Below are 16812 nucleotides of genomic sequence, written 5' to 3' on the forward strand. Positions count from 1 at the left end.
GTTCATCTTTGCCAGGCCTCCTACAGTTGCTGGAAATTGCAGATTGTTGTTTCTCAAATCCTGGAAAATTAAACATGTTTGGACTTCAATTCCCAGCATGCCGGCTAAAGAATTCTGGGATTCGAGCCATTCGAATGGAAGCCGCCAGTGTTGAGAAATACTGCAGTAATTCCGTCAGGATCATTAACTGGTCTAATAGTTACACAGTTGTAATTGCCTTTCCTGCGGCTTGTTGATTAAGACAGAATTAGCCATCTTCGTACACAACACTGAGCCTTAAACACAATTTTGGTTTACCAACCACAATTGCTGGCTTCATGAGCCTAGGAAGTCAAAACCCTGCAAAGTAAACCATGTTAGGATGTTATATACAGGATGTTCTATAAAAGAGAAGAGAATAAAAGAAGAGAATAAAAGAGAAGAGAACAGAAGAGAAGATGGAATGGAATGGAATGGAACTGGACACACAAGAAATTTATCTTTTGGTGCATAAGCTCTCAGTATACATGAAAGATATAAGTGATAAATCATGTTCATAATCATCATAAAAATACATTCATCCTAAGTGTTGATAGTCATAAGATACTAAATAAGCAATCAACTGAAATCCCACTGCGAAACTAAATAAACAATATAAATCGTAAAGATATAAGCAACAAAGTTATAACCATAAGTAGAAAAGGTGATAGGTAATAGGAAAAATGAGAGGAATAAGAGTAACACAGTCTTAATAAATAGTCTGACAGTATTGTGAGAATTAATTGTTTAGCACAGTGTTTCCCAACCTTGGCAACTTGAAAATATCTGGACTTCAACTCCCAGAATTCCCCAGCCAGCATTCGCTGGCTGGGGAATTCTGGGAGTTGAAGTCCAAATATCTTCATGTTGCCAAGGTTGGGAAATCCTGGTTTAGCAGGAGGACAGCACGGGGGGGGGGTGTTGGGAAAACGACCTCAGCCTCTGAATTGTAGTTCAGTAGTCCCTCGCTATATCGCGCTTCACCTACTGCGGCTTCACTTCATCGCGGGTTTTCAAGAAATATTAATGAGAAAAATCATTCGCGGATCTTTGCTGGTTCGCGGGTTTCTGAGGAAGTCGATCGGCAGATTTAAACAGCCCACGGAACTTGATCGCCAGGTTTTTCAAAAAAAATATATCTAAAATTGTAAATACTGTACTGAATTTAAATACTGTATCTAAAATAAATACTGTGTGGGAAGGGTTTATAAACACTTAAAACAATGAAAACTTACCAAACAATTACAATATAAATACTTAAATAAGTACTATCAGTCGATAAATTCCCCATCGCGGATTTCACCTATCGTGGCCAGGTCTGGAACGTAACACCAGCGATAGGTGAGGGACGACTGTACACTTTTAAGTAGAAGCTGCCCCAGTCCTGCTGAAATTAATTTTGAAGGACAGTTGCTGTTGGTTTTCTCTTTTCTTTCCCCCTTTTTTTTGGTTTGTTTCCCTAAGCATCTTTCTGTGTTTAATGTACTGTGTTGTTTTGGTTTTTCTAGGGCAACCCCCCCCCTCCTTAAGTGTGATATATTTATTTTGTGGGCTTATTTTCTTCCCCCATCAGCATTCTCTCTTCATAGCAGTTCCCGCACAAAGGAAGAAAAATGGAGTGCACCACACAAAGGCAGGTGCTGTGAATGAAGGCAGAGTGTCTGTACAAAAATACCTGCAGTATTGCATCAATGTCTGAACTCAACACAATGTTACCTGGTTTTTCTGAGAAACTATCGACAATTGCGCTTCAGGGATTGCACCTGGGAGAGAGGGGAAAGGAGGATGCAGGCGGCTTTGTGCAGATTCCCAAACTCTTCAATAAAATGTTAAAAAGAAGTTAGTGTGTGTGACTGTGTGTTTAAAAAAACAGAATAACACATAAAAGAAAAGGGGCTGTTGGGTTACAATCTTGTAGCTGCAGTGGGGAAGAAGGTCCCTTCCTAAAGAGTGGGTGTCACTACTCTTCATTTACAAACTCTAGTTGGAATGCAAAGTGTCAGTGCTGCTTCTTATTCTACACAATTGCCTTGTGGTGGCAAATCTTGTCTCCTGTAACATACATTCGTCTACGGAGTCTACAGAGAGGGGCGGCATCCAAATCTAATAAATAAATAAAATAAATAAATTAGTAGCAGTCAGTGTTTCCCAACCTTGGCAACTTGAAGATATTTGGACTTCAATTCCCAGAATATCCCAGCCAGCGAATTCTGGAAGTTAAAGTCCAAATATCTTCAAGTTGCCAAGTGATGGTGAACTTTGTTTTCCTCAGGTGCCGAAAGAGCATGGGCGCGCACTATTGCAGATGTGCAACTGCCCACACCCATAATTCAATGCCTGGGGAGGGTGAAAACAGCTTCTCCCGCCCACTTGAAGACCCTCTGGAGGCCAGAAATGGCCTCTTTCCCAACTTCCGGTGGGCCCAGGAGGCTTGTGTTTTGCCCTCCCCAGGCTCCAAAGGCTTCCCTGAAGCCAGGGGGGGAGAGTAAAAACGCCCTCCCCCATCCCCCCAGAGGTCCTCCGGAAGCCAAAAACGTCTCTAGCAAGTCATTGTTAATAGACAGCACACTTTGCAGAACCCATTCAGCTTTGAATATCGCCTCTGCCATCAGTTACAAATGTACATAATTGCGTTTTTCTCTCCCTGGTTTTCAGTCCAGACTTCGAGACGATCACACGGGTCACTCTCAGCATTGCAATCTTTCCTGTTGCGTGTTTAGTGCCTTCTGAAGACCAATGGGTTTATTTCTTTCTTGGCTGATGTTCTCTCGCTCCACAATTGCCAATTAGGATAAAAACAGCGGGAGTCTTAATAAGAGCCCCAAGTTAATGGGGAGGGGGGAACTTGAGCCCAGCAAATATCTTGTTGATCCTGGCATAAACCTTATGATCAATAGCTGTAAATTAGCAACTAAATTGCTCTACTATTCCAATTACGCCAATGCCCTTTCTCTCCTTTGACTTTCACTCGCTTAGTTCTCGCTGAAGAATCTCTCCATGATGAACATTATAAATCCTTATGGCCCTGCATCCAGCTGAAAGCTGCTCTAATCCTGGGAGCAGGGTTTTTTTATTACAGAGCAAAAACTGGTTGAAGTTATTTTTCTCCTTCGGAAAACAATCGCCTCTCCTAGGGAGTCAGGGAGGGCAGCCCTGAAGGGGAGATTTTTAGGGGAATCGTTTGCATCTCAAAACATATACAAAAGGTGTAAAAGGGTGCCAACAGGCTCAGGCTCAATCCAGACAAGACGGAGTGGCTGTGGGTACTGCCTCCCAAGGACACGTCCATCTGTCCATCCATCACCTTGGGGGGGGGGGAATTATTGACACCCTCAGAGAGGGTTCGCAACTTGGGCATCCTCCTTGATCCACAGCTAACTTTAGAATACCATCTTTTGGCTGTGGTGAGGGGGGCGTTTGCCCGGGTCTGATTGGTGCACCAGTTGCGGCCCTATTTGGACAGGGAGTCTTTGCTCAAGGTCACTCATGCCCTTATCACCTCGAGGTTCAACTACTGCAATGCTCTCTACATGGGGCTACCTTTGAAGACTGTTCAGAAACTTCAACTCGTCCAAAATGCAGCTGCGCGAGCAGTCTTGGGCCTTCCAAGACATGCCCATATCTCGCCATCACTCCACGGACTGCATTGGCCACCAATCCGTTTCCGGTCACATAGAAACATAGAAACATAGAAGACTGACGGCAGAAAAAGACCTCATGGTCCATCTAGTCTGCCCTTATACTATTTCCTGTGTTTTATCTTAGGATGGATCTATGTTTATCCCAGGCATGTTTAAATTCAGTTACTGTGGATTTACCAACCACATCTGCTGGAAGTTTGTTCCAAGGATCTACTACTCTTTCAGTGAAATAATATTTCCTCACGTTGCTTTTGATCTGAAATAATATTTTCTCATGTTGCTTTTGATCACAATTCAAAGTGTTGGTTATGACCTATAAAGCCCTTCATGGCATCAGACCAGATTATCCCCAAGACCGCCTTCTGCCGCACGAATCCCAGCGACCGGTGAGGTCCCACAGAGTTGGCCTCCTTAGGGTCCCGTTGACCAAACAATGTCAGCTGGCGGGACCCAGGGGAAGAGCCTTCTCTGTGGGAGCCCTGGCCCTCTGGAATCAGCTCCCCCCAGAGATTCGCACTGCCCCCACCCTCCTCACCTTCCGAAAGAGCTTAAAAACTCATCTTGGCTGTCAGGCTTGGGACTTTTAGATCTTCCCCCTGATCAAGGAATGTTTTCAGTATGAGTGTTGAATGATTGTTTTGATAGGTTTTACTTTCTTTTAATTGAATTTAATGGTTGTTTCTAATGTAGTATTAATTGGATTTATATTATTGTTCTGTTTTTGCATATGCTGTGAGCCGCCCCGAGTCCTAAATAAATAAATAACTAAATCTAGGTGAAGTATACTTAAAAGTGAAGCTCACTTATGGCAATATGTCGGGTGGCAAATGTTTCATTTTCCTTTGTTAAATGTTTCTTGTTGTTTGCCAGAGATGCCCACCCCGGCCCTTGCCCATGGCAATGGAAGAGCAGGCCATGGGTGTTTTACAAGTTGACATATATGCCAATGTAACGGGGCAGCCTAGAAAAATGGGTAAATTGAGCCTGTTCTGGGGGACAATCCTGAGGAACAGTTGAAATCCACACGAAACCAGCTCCTTCGATGATAAATGGAAACGTAAAACCACCCACTTAATAAAGAAGCAGGGACTGGAGAGGCAAAGAGCCTTAGTGAATTTGGCTGCGAGAATAAAGCCTTCAGGTTGATGCATTTTTAATACAGTCATGTTGACAGCTGCAGGAGTCAAAGGAGACGGTGGATAAATGAAAGACAGTCGCCCAATCTTTCCTTAAGAACATCTAAGCCTCGCACTCATCTCCCACAAGATCCCAGGCAGAGGGCAGTCGCCCAACTCTCTGCCATGGTTCGTCTTTCAATAAGAGGGAGAAATGGAGAGAGTGGGGAAAAGATCGAAGAAGACCATGTCTTTCTCTGCTGGAACTGAAGGAATCATTCGTTCCACATGCGTCGTATGGTTCTGACTCTTTCAAAGGTAAGAAAGTGACCTTCCCAAAGATAATTTCTTTTCAGGGAAACTTCGCCCAAAGCACATAGAGACAAGATCCTACAATCAGGGTTCAGTGCAAGGGGGCTTAGAAAATAATCTAGGTGGCAGATAGGTCGCATATGAAGCAAACAGAAGCTACATAGCTCCCAGCGACCAATAAGGGCCCACAGGGTTGGCCTTCTCCTGGCCCTGTCGGCTTGACAATGTCAGTTGGCGGGGCCATGTTGGAGAGCCTTCTCTGTGGTGGCTCCAGCTTTCTGGAATCAACTGCCCGTGGAGGCCCGTACTACCCTCGCCCTACTGGTCTTCCATAAAACGACTAAAACCTGATTCTGCCGGCAGGCCTGGGTCCCTCCTTCCTTCCTTCCTTCCTTCCTTCCTTCCTTCCTTCCTTCCTTCCCTCCCTCCCTCCCTTCCCTTCCTTCCTTCCCTCCCTCTCTCCATCAGGAACATTTGTATCCCGAAAATATCCCTGGGGAAAAGATAGGCGTTTTCAGATGTTTACATCCCCCAAAATGCATCACTCGCAAAAATTGTATAGAAGGTGATTCACTAAATTAAAGAATGAGAATTTTTCTTGACACCCCGTTCTAAATAAATAGTAGGCTTGCTATGTAAATTTCATGAATACGTCAAAGGCGCAGAAAAATTATATACTACAAATTACCAAAGATTTGTTTAATGTTAAACAGAAACATTTGTCTTTTTATTAGAGACGTAACCCAAATCTTTCTTGTATGGGTTCTGGGAGGGAGAGAGGGATTGGAGGGGGGGGGGGATTCCCATCAGAAAAACTTCCCTATCTGATAGTGGAATTCCTCTTTCTCTGCAGAAATGGCCTTGTCTAAACATTGTGTGCTATATAAGACCAGTAATGGGCTGCTGCCCCCACAGGCGAGGGGAGCAGTGGGGGGTAGTTTATGCACTATGTATTGAATACTTCATAGTTTTTTTTATTCTCCTTCCTTCTCTAGTACCTTTATGACTTTTCATAGGAAATAATTAAATAGTATGTTTTTATCCATAAACACTTTAATCATTTTAATCAATATCTAGAACTGGATTTTTACAGCAATCAAAGAAAATTGAGCTACTCGCCTAACCTGTTATCCTACTGAACCTAGTCCCTGATTTGCGGGGAAGCAAAGAAATAGCCAAAAATCAGTGAAATCTCACTCGTGCAAGCATCCTCAACCAAGATTTGGCATCCTGCACATTCTCAGAAGCCGAATCTCACGCCGATACGCATGCGCTCACCAGACGCGCCCGTGGCAATCACTGGGAATGCACTGGTAGCGCCAGTGATGGGAAACCCTTGCCTGGTCATAAGTTAAGGACTAGACATAAAATACTACATAATTACAGTGCACTACAGAATTTAACATCACAAAACACTGCTCACACTGTTTTCTCTAAGTCAGTGTTTCCCAACCTTGGCAACTTGAAGACATTTGGACTTCAACTCCCAGAATTCCCCAGCCAGCAAATGCTGGGAGTTGAAGTCCAGATGTCTTCAAGTGGCCAAGGTTGGGAAACCCTGCTCTAAGTGACCTTAAGGGCAACTCAACTATGGGGGGAAAGAAGCAAAACTGAGGATTGGCCCATCTGACCTTATATTTTACTCTGAATTACAAGGGGATACCATGCAAATTACTCAGGTTTTTTAAGTATTTTGCCTGTATATAAACATGATTCTTCATCATCCATTTATGGAGCAATCAAATTTATGCCGCAGCTCCTATTATGTCCGCTTAAACTTTACAGCTTGATAAAGTCGCCTTTTTTCCTACCCCGTTTGCTAGTTCAGCAAATCTTCCTAATGTGTGACAGGTCTATGACTAATACTGTATAACTATTTTGTTTCTCCTGCTAATCTTTCATTAAAGTCTTATTCTTTCCGCACACCGTATGTCAAAATGTTTCCAGTTTTTTAAATTTGTTATACTTAGAGCAGCAGATATTTATTCATTTTAATAATAATAATAATAATAAAAGAAAAAACCCACCTCCAATTCACATTTCTCCCCATGCCACAACTGCATTGTAGCTATGACACAACTCAAATGTTAGTTCATTATTACAATGGCATTCTTTAGGATGGCATAATATGCAAAACCTTTGACACCCAAAACTTTATGGCTTTGCTGTGCATTGCAGTATCATTGGGATTCCATGGAGAACATAGAAGAAGCTAAGCATAAGCATGCAATCATTATTAAGATACCATTGAGCACCTGTAGACTGCACCAGTCAAAAAGAGGGCGGGGAAAATATTGACTGACCCCTCGCATCCTGGACACAAACTGTTTCAACTCCGACCCTCAAATGTTGCTACAGAGCCCTGCACACCAAGACAACTAGACGCAAGAACAGTTTTGTTCCGAACGCCCTCACTCTGCTAAACAAATAATTCTCTCAACACTGTCAGACTTTTTACTAAATCTGCACTTCTATTACTATTCGTTTTTTCTCATCATTCCTATCATCCTTTTCCTCCCACTTAGGATTGTATGACTGTCACTTGTTGCTTTTTTATTAAGATTGATTGCTTCCTCATTGCTTATTTGACCCCCTATGACAATCATTAAGTGTTGTACCACATGATTCTTGACAAATATCTCTTTTTCTTTTATGTACACTGAGAGCATCTGCACCAAAACAAATCCCTTGTGTGTCCAATCACACTTGGCCAATAAATATTCTATTCTATTCTATTCTATTCTACTTTACTCTACTCTACTCTATTTTATTCTATTCTATTCGGTATTTTATGGCCTATCTGGACAGGGAGTCTCTCCTCACAGTCACTCATGCTCCCTCATCACCTTGAGGCTCGATTACTGCAATGCGCTCTCTATATGGGGCTTCCTTTAAAGAACGTTCGGAGACTGCAGCTAGTCCAAAACGCAGCCACACAAGCCGTCTTGGGTGTGCCAGGGTACATCCATAAATCCCCATCACTCCGTGAGCTGCATTGGCTACGAATTGATCTCTGAACACCATTTACCTATAAAACCCTACATGGCTCTGGACCAGATTACTTACGGGATCATCTCCTGTTTTACATATCTCAGTGGCCGGTCAGATCCCACAGCGTCGGCCTTCTCCAGGTCCCGTCAGCCATGCAATGTCACCTGACAGGCCCTAGGGGAAGGGCCTTCTTTGTGGCAGCTCCGGTCTTTCGGAATCAACTCCCCCCAGATATTTGCACTCTCCCCACCCTCCTGGCCTTTTGAAAGGTTTTAAAAACACTCCTTTGTCAGCAGGCCTGGGGCCATCGAGCATTGACCTTCTGCTGTGGCTGATAGGATGGTTGTGATGCGTTTGGATGAATGGATTTAAATGTTTTGGGTTTTTAAGATTTGGATTTTAAGGTCAGGGTTTATAACTTATATCCGGTGAAGGGCTGCAAAAAAATTTACTACCACACTGTGGGCGTGGCTTATTGTGTAGGTGTGGCTTGATGGTCATGTGACCGGGTAGGAGTGGCTTGCCAACCATGTGACCAGGTAGGAGTGGCTTGACAATCATGTGACCGGGGGGTGGCTTAAAGTTCATACGTTCATACATTTTCTATGAACTGGTAGAAACAGGAGGAGCCCATCCCTGGGCTGCTTCAGCGCAAAAATAGTGATTTTTCTATATCTCATCTTACGGGAGATCAATTTAATATAGAAGATTGATTGAAAACAGCTTGTAGTTTTATTGGTCATAAAGTTATTGGGGGATTTTGACTGCATAAGATAGATGCCTTTAAAATTGACTAGGATTCTAGCGTTATTCAATTAGACGTGAATTGTAGGCAGAATCTCCAGCTGAGGGTTTGCATGTCTTTTAAATTCAATGGGAGCTGCAGGGGAGGTTGGCTCTGGGTGATGGGGAGGGAGAAGTTATATTTTTCTCACCTGGTTCCATTTTTACAACTAAAATTCAGATGAAATGAGGTTTTCAATTGGAAAAACAGAAAGATGTAATATTATCCTCTTACAGTCTTAATAAGTCCGGTAATGAGTTCTGCGCTTCAACAACTCAGTTACTGAAGTCATATTTTTTACAGTCAAGTTTGGAGTGGTTAATATTAAGTTTGAATCTGTTGTGTGCTCTTGTGTTGTTGTGGTTGAAGCTGAAGTAGTCGCCGACAGGCAGGACGTTGCAGCATATGATCTTGTGGGCAATACTTAGATCTTGTTTAAGGCGTCTTAGTTCTAAGCTTTCTAGGCCCAAGATTGAAAGTCTAGTCTCATAGGGTCTTCTGTTTCGAGTGGAGGAGTGAAGGGCTCTTCTGGTGAAGTATCTCTGGACATTTTCAAGGGTGTTAATGTCTGAGATGCGATATGGGTTCCAAACAGATTGAGCTGTATTCGAGGATGGCCCAAGGTCACCCACAGAAACTCTGTGAAACTAAAATTCAGTGTTTGCTGGGGTTTAGCCTGATCCCCTAACCACTATTCCGAACTGACTCTCCTTTCCACATCTATAGCATCTATTGCTTTTTCATAGTCTTGTCACTTAATAGATACTTAATAAACCTCTTGCAAAATTAAACCTGGATTGCCTTCCAGCCAAATCAGATCTATGAAAACGTTATTAGATTAACATTTGATTTATTTTGCAAAGAATACAGCAATTATGTGCATGAAGTACCAACTTGCTTAATAAAATGTTTTACCTAATTTTAATTTTAATCAGGTAAAAAAATATTTATCTGAAGGTTTTCCTTTTATTGTTATTGTCAGATTATTTTTCCCTTTAATTGTAGTTGGGGGATTCAGCAGTAAAACATGCCTGGAGGGGTGGGACAGAGAACACAAGAGGCTTGAAAATGATAAAATCATTATGTTTTGTTTTATTATTTATTTTGGTTTCAAAATCCACCTTTCTGGCTATACGAGGGTCGCCCAGAAAGTAATACACCACATTTTTTTCTTCAACAATTATTTATTGAACACAATGAAACTTGCACACAAGAAAGAATTATGTTTCTTCTACACTCCCTATTTTTCCATGTAATCTCTGTCCCGTTCTATGGCCTTCCTCCAGCGAGACAATGTCGGTACCATTCCTTGTTCTGGTCACAAAGCCATTTTTGCACTATAACGGCCTCGCCCTCTGTGACCAGCGACTAACCGTACTTCTGTCGACAGCAGATTCTCCATAAACTGTACACAAACATTTGTGAATGTTCCCAACAGTTTCTTCCTTCGCAGTGAGAAATTCAATGACGACACACTGCTTGGAACATACATTGCTTACAGATGCCATTTTGAAACACTGCTGCAGCTACGCTATCTGTCTGAAGAAATGCAACATTTGCACACGCACTCCTGACAGTTCAAATAATGTATATTTAAAGTTTCGTATTTGTACTGTTATTGTAGTCTGAGAAAAAAAATGTGGTGCATTACTTTCTGGGCGACCCTAGTACAAGATTAAATATGTGTCCCAGTATGTGTCCCTATAAATTTGTAATATATGTCTACCCAGAGGTGGGTTTAAGCAGGTTCTGACCAGTTCTGGAGAACTGGTAGTGGAAATTTTGAGTAGTTCAGAGAACCAGTAAATACCACATCTGAATGGCCCAACCACCATCTATTCTCTGCCTCCTGAGTCCCAGCTGATCGGGAGAAAAAGGGGATTTTTCAGTATCCTTCCCCTGGCGTGTCCACCGAGCCACGCCTCGCCTACCAAACCACACCCACAGAACCGATAGTAAATAAAAAATTGAATCCCACCACTGTTTACTATTTTCAGGTTCATGGTGATCAATGGAAGAATCAGACAGAGTTTCAGGGAAAATTGCATTTTGAAAAACACAATTCATTGGGAAATATAACATAAGTGAATGGGTGAAAACGGAGTCAGAAAAAGTGATTTGGGGTTTTTTTTGAGGGGGGAGATTGGAGTCTTTTTTTGGAGACCTAAAGAGTAATAATGGTCAATGTTGGATGACTATCAATTGAGGAAAGGTTGTGTCTGCTTCGGATACATGGTTTGAGCAAAAGTCTTTTCACGATGACATGCAGAAAAAAAGGAATCAAAATATACAACTGATTTCACTGAACATAATGAAACAGGGAAAGCATGAGTGAAAAACACCACTGTGATGGGACCTTCTTAGTCTGAGAGATTATTCAGTAGTAGTGTCAAAAGTGAGTATGGGAAGAAAATAGACAGGGAAGGAACCGAAATGGAACAGAAAGGAAAACTAGGACGTCTATTTAAAAGTAGAGAATATCAGAAAAAGACAAAACAAGAGAATAACATTGTCGGAAGGGACCTTGGAGGTCTTCTAGTCCAACCCCCTGCTTAGGCAGGAAACCCTCCACTACTTCAGACAGAGGGTTATCCAACATCTGCTTAAAAACTTCCAGTGTTGGAGCATTCACAACTTCTGGAGGCAAGTTGTTCCACTGCTTAATTGTTCTAACTGTCAGGAAATTTCTCCTTAGTTCTAAGCTGCTTCTCTCCTTGTTTAGTTTCCACCCATTGCTTCTTGTTCCACCTTCTTGTTCTATCATTCACCCTTAGTCCTTCTCTTCATTCAATTAAACATGGCCAATTCCTGGCTTCCATTTTTCATGTGTTTTAGCCTCCGGTCTCTGAATCATCTTTATTGTTCTTCTCTGCACTCTTACTAGTTGTTCAATGTAGCTTCACAACTTGTTCTTTTATATCATGGGGACCAAAAACTGGATGCAATACTCTAAGGTCTTATAAAGGGGTAGTAACACTTCCCATCAGAGGTGGGTTCCTACCAGTTCTAACTGGTTCTTTAGAATCGTTAGTAAACTGGTGGTGACGTCATGAAACTGGTTCTGTCGAGCTGGGCCGTGGGTGCTGCCACCTTGTTTTTGGCTTTTATGCATGTGCAGAAGATGAGTTTTTGGAACCGTGCATGCATGCAATGCTTAGCATATCTATGTGCATGAAAATGAAAGGAACTTTGTTATAAAGCACCACAAAAGTATTTAATATTAAGAAAATGAACTTATGCAGACAGACCACTGGCTGATCATGGGTGATCTGTCTAATAATCCTATAGAAATTACACATCTTTAATAATAATAATAATAATAATAATAATAATAATAATAATTATTATTATTATTATTATTATTTATTAGATTTGTAGGCCACCCCTCTCCGAAGACTCGTCGGGGAACCAGAAAAAGGGGGTGACCATCACACTCAAGAAGAAGCAAGAATGTGACCCTTTGAGTCTTAATGTTCAAACTCTACATTGAGATATTGAATTCTTGGTTAATGGAACTTGAGTTATTTTGCTTCCAAAAGTCAACTCTGGTGAGGATAAGATCTCTAAGTGTTAATATTTTTTTCCAGAAAATCAGGAGCAAGAACATTTCATTGCTATTTTGAAAAGGTAATTCATCATCATCATCATCAACCTGTTGTGTTGGGGGGGTTTTTAATCAGCCTGGCTTTGATTCCAGCAGATGGTGGACTTTAATTAAAGGAGAGGGACCTGCCGAGGCAGAAGGAAAAGGTTTCCTTAGAAACAGTGCTTGGGAAGCGTAATGAAGCTGCAGAGCTGACATTCCAAGTGATGAAAAGAGACGTGTGGATGTTGGATCCCTTTAAAAACTGGATGGAAAAGCAAAGGGTGCAGAAACATCGGACTCACAAGACGCAATCATAGCTTCCCTGGACTCACATTCTTTCCAGGCCCCGTGACACCTTCTGGCTGGAGCAAATATTGTTTCAAACTCCACAGGAAGAAAGCGCCACGCCATTTCAAGATAGGTATGGCACACACACACCGCTCAAAAAGAAAAATGATTTCCTGATATCATACTTAAAATTTCATACTACTCAACACTCCGCTATGTAGAAACTCAAATGTACAGTGATACCTCATCTTAAAAACCCTTCACCATACGAACTTTTCGAGATACGAACCCGGGGTTTAAGATTTATTTGCCTTCCAAACTATTTTCACCTTACGAACCCGCAGCCGCTGGGAAACCCCACCTCCAGACTTCCGTTGCCAGTGAAGCACCCGTTTTTGTGATGCTGGGATTCCCCTGCAGCATCGCAAAAACGCAGAAGTCCGGAAGTGGGGTTTCCCATGGAGGGGAGCCTCAGGGGAACCCCAGCAGTGCAAAAACGGACACTTTGGCTGGCAAAAGGGGTGAATTTTGGGCTTGCACGCATTAAGCACTTTTCCATTGATTCCTATGGGAAACATTGTTTTGTCTTACGAACCTTTCACCTTATGAACCTCGTCCTGGAACCAATTAAGTTCGTAAGACAAGATATCACTGTATTTGGGGGTGGGGGGTTGTTAAGGAGTGTGCAGAGTAATCTCTGAGTTGTCAAAGATACACATACACAGAGGAAACCTGGAGGTCTAGCAGATACCCAGCTGGTAGCCCAGAGATACCAGTAACAATTCAGTAATACAGGCCAGATTCATTAAGTGTATAAAATATTATTAACTTCGGCAAATATCTTACTCAAAGACAGTGCTAGTCATATGCCATTAAATAAGCTGTAACGGTGCATCCAAAGCACCACATCTATAGGAACATACTGACGACACAATTTTGGGTGATTTTTTCCCCCATGTGAGGCTGGAGGGGAGCCGGGCAGGAGAGAGGGAAGCTCGTCGAAGGCCAGGAAGGAGGAAAGAGGAAAAAAGCAAGGAGCCCAGACTCAGCAGCAGCAGCAGGGGAAAAAAGGAGAGACGAGACGAGACCAGGAAGTGACAGCCACCGATCAGCTGGAGTTGCGCACGTATCTTCATTTGCGCCGGTGGAGCTGCATTCCACCCCGTCCTGCTGCTGCCCACCCCTGGACGCATGGATGCCCTTGTATAAAGCCTAGCAATGCAAACCGGACCCACCTCTGCCTTAGAGCTATATAAAAAGGTATACTTTTTCTATTTGTTTTTCAGTTGTTGGTGGCCTGGGTGGTTCAACCACAGTTATAGAGCCATGGGTATGAAAGCAGAATTAAATCTTCCCGAAAGGTGTGTTTGGCCATGGTGGGTGAGGTTGGCTCCTTCCCTTCAATCTCATGGGTGTTCAGTGACTTCCCCCACAGAGGCAGGATTTGGCAACAGTGAAATGATAGGGTTTCCCCCAAGCACTTATAAAACCTGTCTCAACAGCTGGGTTTTACACTTTTATGTATATACAAAATGCAATTTGGGATAATTGCTATAATCCTTTCTTTATATATCTATATAATTGTGCCATCTTACTGCAGATCAACTTACTTAATTCTGCTAAATAGTTCTTGAGAAATATGCAGAGCTCACACAGGTGATTCTGGGTGATTTTACCAAAGATCAGAAGCTGATAAAAACACAAATCACTATATATGGAATAAATCAATACCCGGCACTGAAGGGCTGCAAAACCTTTTACTACCACACTGTGGCCGTGACTTATTTTGTGGGTGTGGCTTGCTAGCCATGTGAGCAGGTGGGAGTGGCTTGACGATCATGTGACTGGTGGTGGTGGCTTAAAGGTCATGTGACTGGCTTAAAAGTGGCCAACTTGACTTCACTCACATCAAGGGTTTGGGTTAGGGTTAGAGTGTTTATATGTACACACATACATACATACACACCTTCCTGGAGCTGAAGCTCTGAAGAGAAGGACTAGGTAGGTTCATAAGTGTTGGTTATGACCTTTAAAGCCCTACATGGCATCGGACCAGAATACCTCTGGGACCGTCTTCTGCCGCACGAATCCCAGCGACCAATCAGGTCCCACAGAGTGGGTCTTCTCCGGGTCCCGTCGACTAAGCAATGTCGTCTGGCGGGCCCCAGGGAAAGAGCCTTCTCTGTGGCGGCCCCGGCCCTCTGGAATCAACTGCCCCTAGAGATCAGAACTGCCCCCACCCTCCTTGCTTTCGTAGGCTACTCAAAACCCACCTATGTCGCCAGGCATGGGGGAACTGAGTTACCCCTAGGCTATGGTAGATTTGTGTATGGTATGACTGAGTTGTATGGTTTTAATAATGGGTTTTTAATGGGTTTTTTAACATATTGGATTTCTGATATTGTCTTCTGTTGTGAGCTGCTCCGAGTGCTCGGAGAGGGGCGGCATCCAAATCTATTACATAAATAAACTAAATAAATGTGCAGTTCCCAGCCAGCCTGTGCACTACCTGTAAAAAGACCCCTACCAGTCTACAACCCTCACTCTCAGCTTGGGGAATGAAGGTGACTTCCTCCTTTAGCTCCAGCTGCATTCCAGGCCTCTCTCTACCGGGTGAAACTGTGATGAGAGCAGCTGTCACAGAGGTCTAACTACAAAGGAAATTGCAGCAGGTGTTGCCTATTGGGGGGGGAGGGTGTGGAGGACAAATGGAGCATTGTGCCACCTGTGTTCATTCAGTGGCTGACCTAGATGTCTGCCTGCCTTCACTTGCACAGCCCAGCAGAAGAGATGGTGTGGGGGAAGGGACGCCCCTGAGAAGGACCTTGGAAAACAGGACCCTGTCTGGGATGGAGGGGGGGGATACTGCTCAGAGGGGCCAGAACTAAAGTTTCGCCAAGGACTGGCCAGCTCTTGACCCTGGCCTGGGATTTTATAAACAAGGCATTTGGCAATGTCTGATAATGGAATAGAAGAGAAGAGACTAGAATAGAATAGAATAGAATAGAATAGAATTTTTATTGGCCAAGTGTGATTGGACACACAAGGAATTTGTCATCTGCACCTCCATAAAAAAAAGAGACATTTGTCAAGAATCATGGGGCACAACACTTCATGATTGTCACAGGGGTCAAATAAGCAATGAAGAAATAATCAATATTAATAAAAATCTTAGGATACAAGCAACAAGTGACAGTCATCCAGTCCTAAGTGGGAGGAAAAGGACTTAGTAAAAAGTTTGAGAGTGTTGAGGGAATTATTTGTTTAGCAGAGTGAGGGTGTTTGGTAAAAAACTGTTTTTGTGTCTAGTTGTCTTGGTGTGCAGTGCTCTGTAGCGACGTTTTGGGGGTCAGAGTTGAAACAGTTTGTGTCCAGGATGCGAGGGGTCAGTCAATATTTTCCCCACCCTCTTTTTGACTCGTGCAGTCTACAGGTCCTCCATGGAAGAAGGCAGGTTGGCAGCAATTGCTTTTTCTGCAGTTCTGATTCTCCTCTGAAGTCCATGTCGGTCTTGCTGGGTTGCAGCACCAAACCAGACAGTGATGGAGGTGCAGATGACAGACTCAATCATTCCTCTGTAGAAGTTGGGATCAGGGCTTTGGTAGCGCAAATTGTACACACGGCTCCATACCCCTGAAGTGTGCATGCACTTGCCCACGTAAGATTTGGCTTCTGCGCATGCGCAGCCAGCAAAATCTCACACGAGGACACTCTCACACACAAGATTTTGCCAATTTTGGCAGATTTTTGCTTCTCGTGCATGAGATTTTGCCGATTTTGGTGAGATTTGGTTTCCTGCCTGCACAGAAGACATCGCTGAGAATAGACAAAAGCTGATGTGGGACAGCACCCTCTCATATGATTTTACTTGCCGCGCATGTCCAGAAGCCGAATCTCATTCCAACAGGTGCGCATTTGCCCACTGGACGTGCCCGCAATGGTCCCAGAAACTGTACCAATAGCGGCCAATAAGTGTAACCCCACCTCTTCTGGACATGTGCAGAAGTGTCCTGGGAAGTTGGGCGGAGGCTCCCACCGCCGCTGCTCCTGGTTTGCCCAACGGAGCTGAAACGGGAG

Source organism: Erythrolamprus reginae, chromosome 7, assembly GCF_031021105.1.
Source record: "Erythrolamprus reginae isolate rEryReg1 chromosome 7, rEryReg1.hap1, whole genome shotgun sequence".
Lineage (NCBI taxonomy): Eukaryota > Metazoa > Chordata > Lepidosauria > Squamata > Dipsadidae > Erythrolamprus > Erythrolamprus reginae.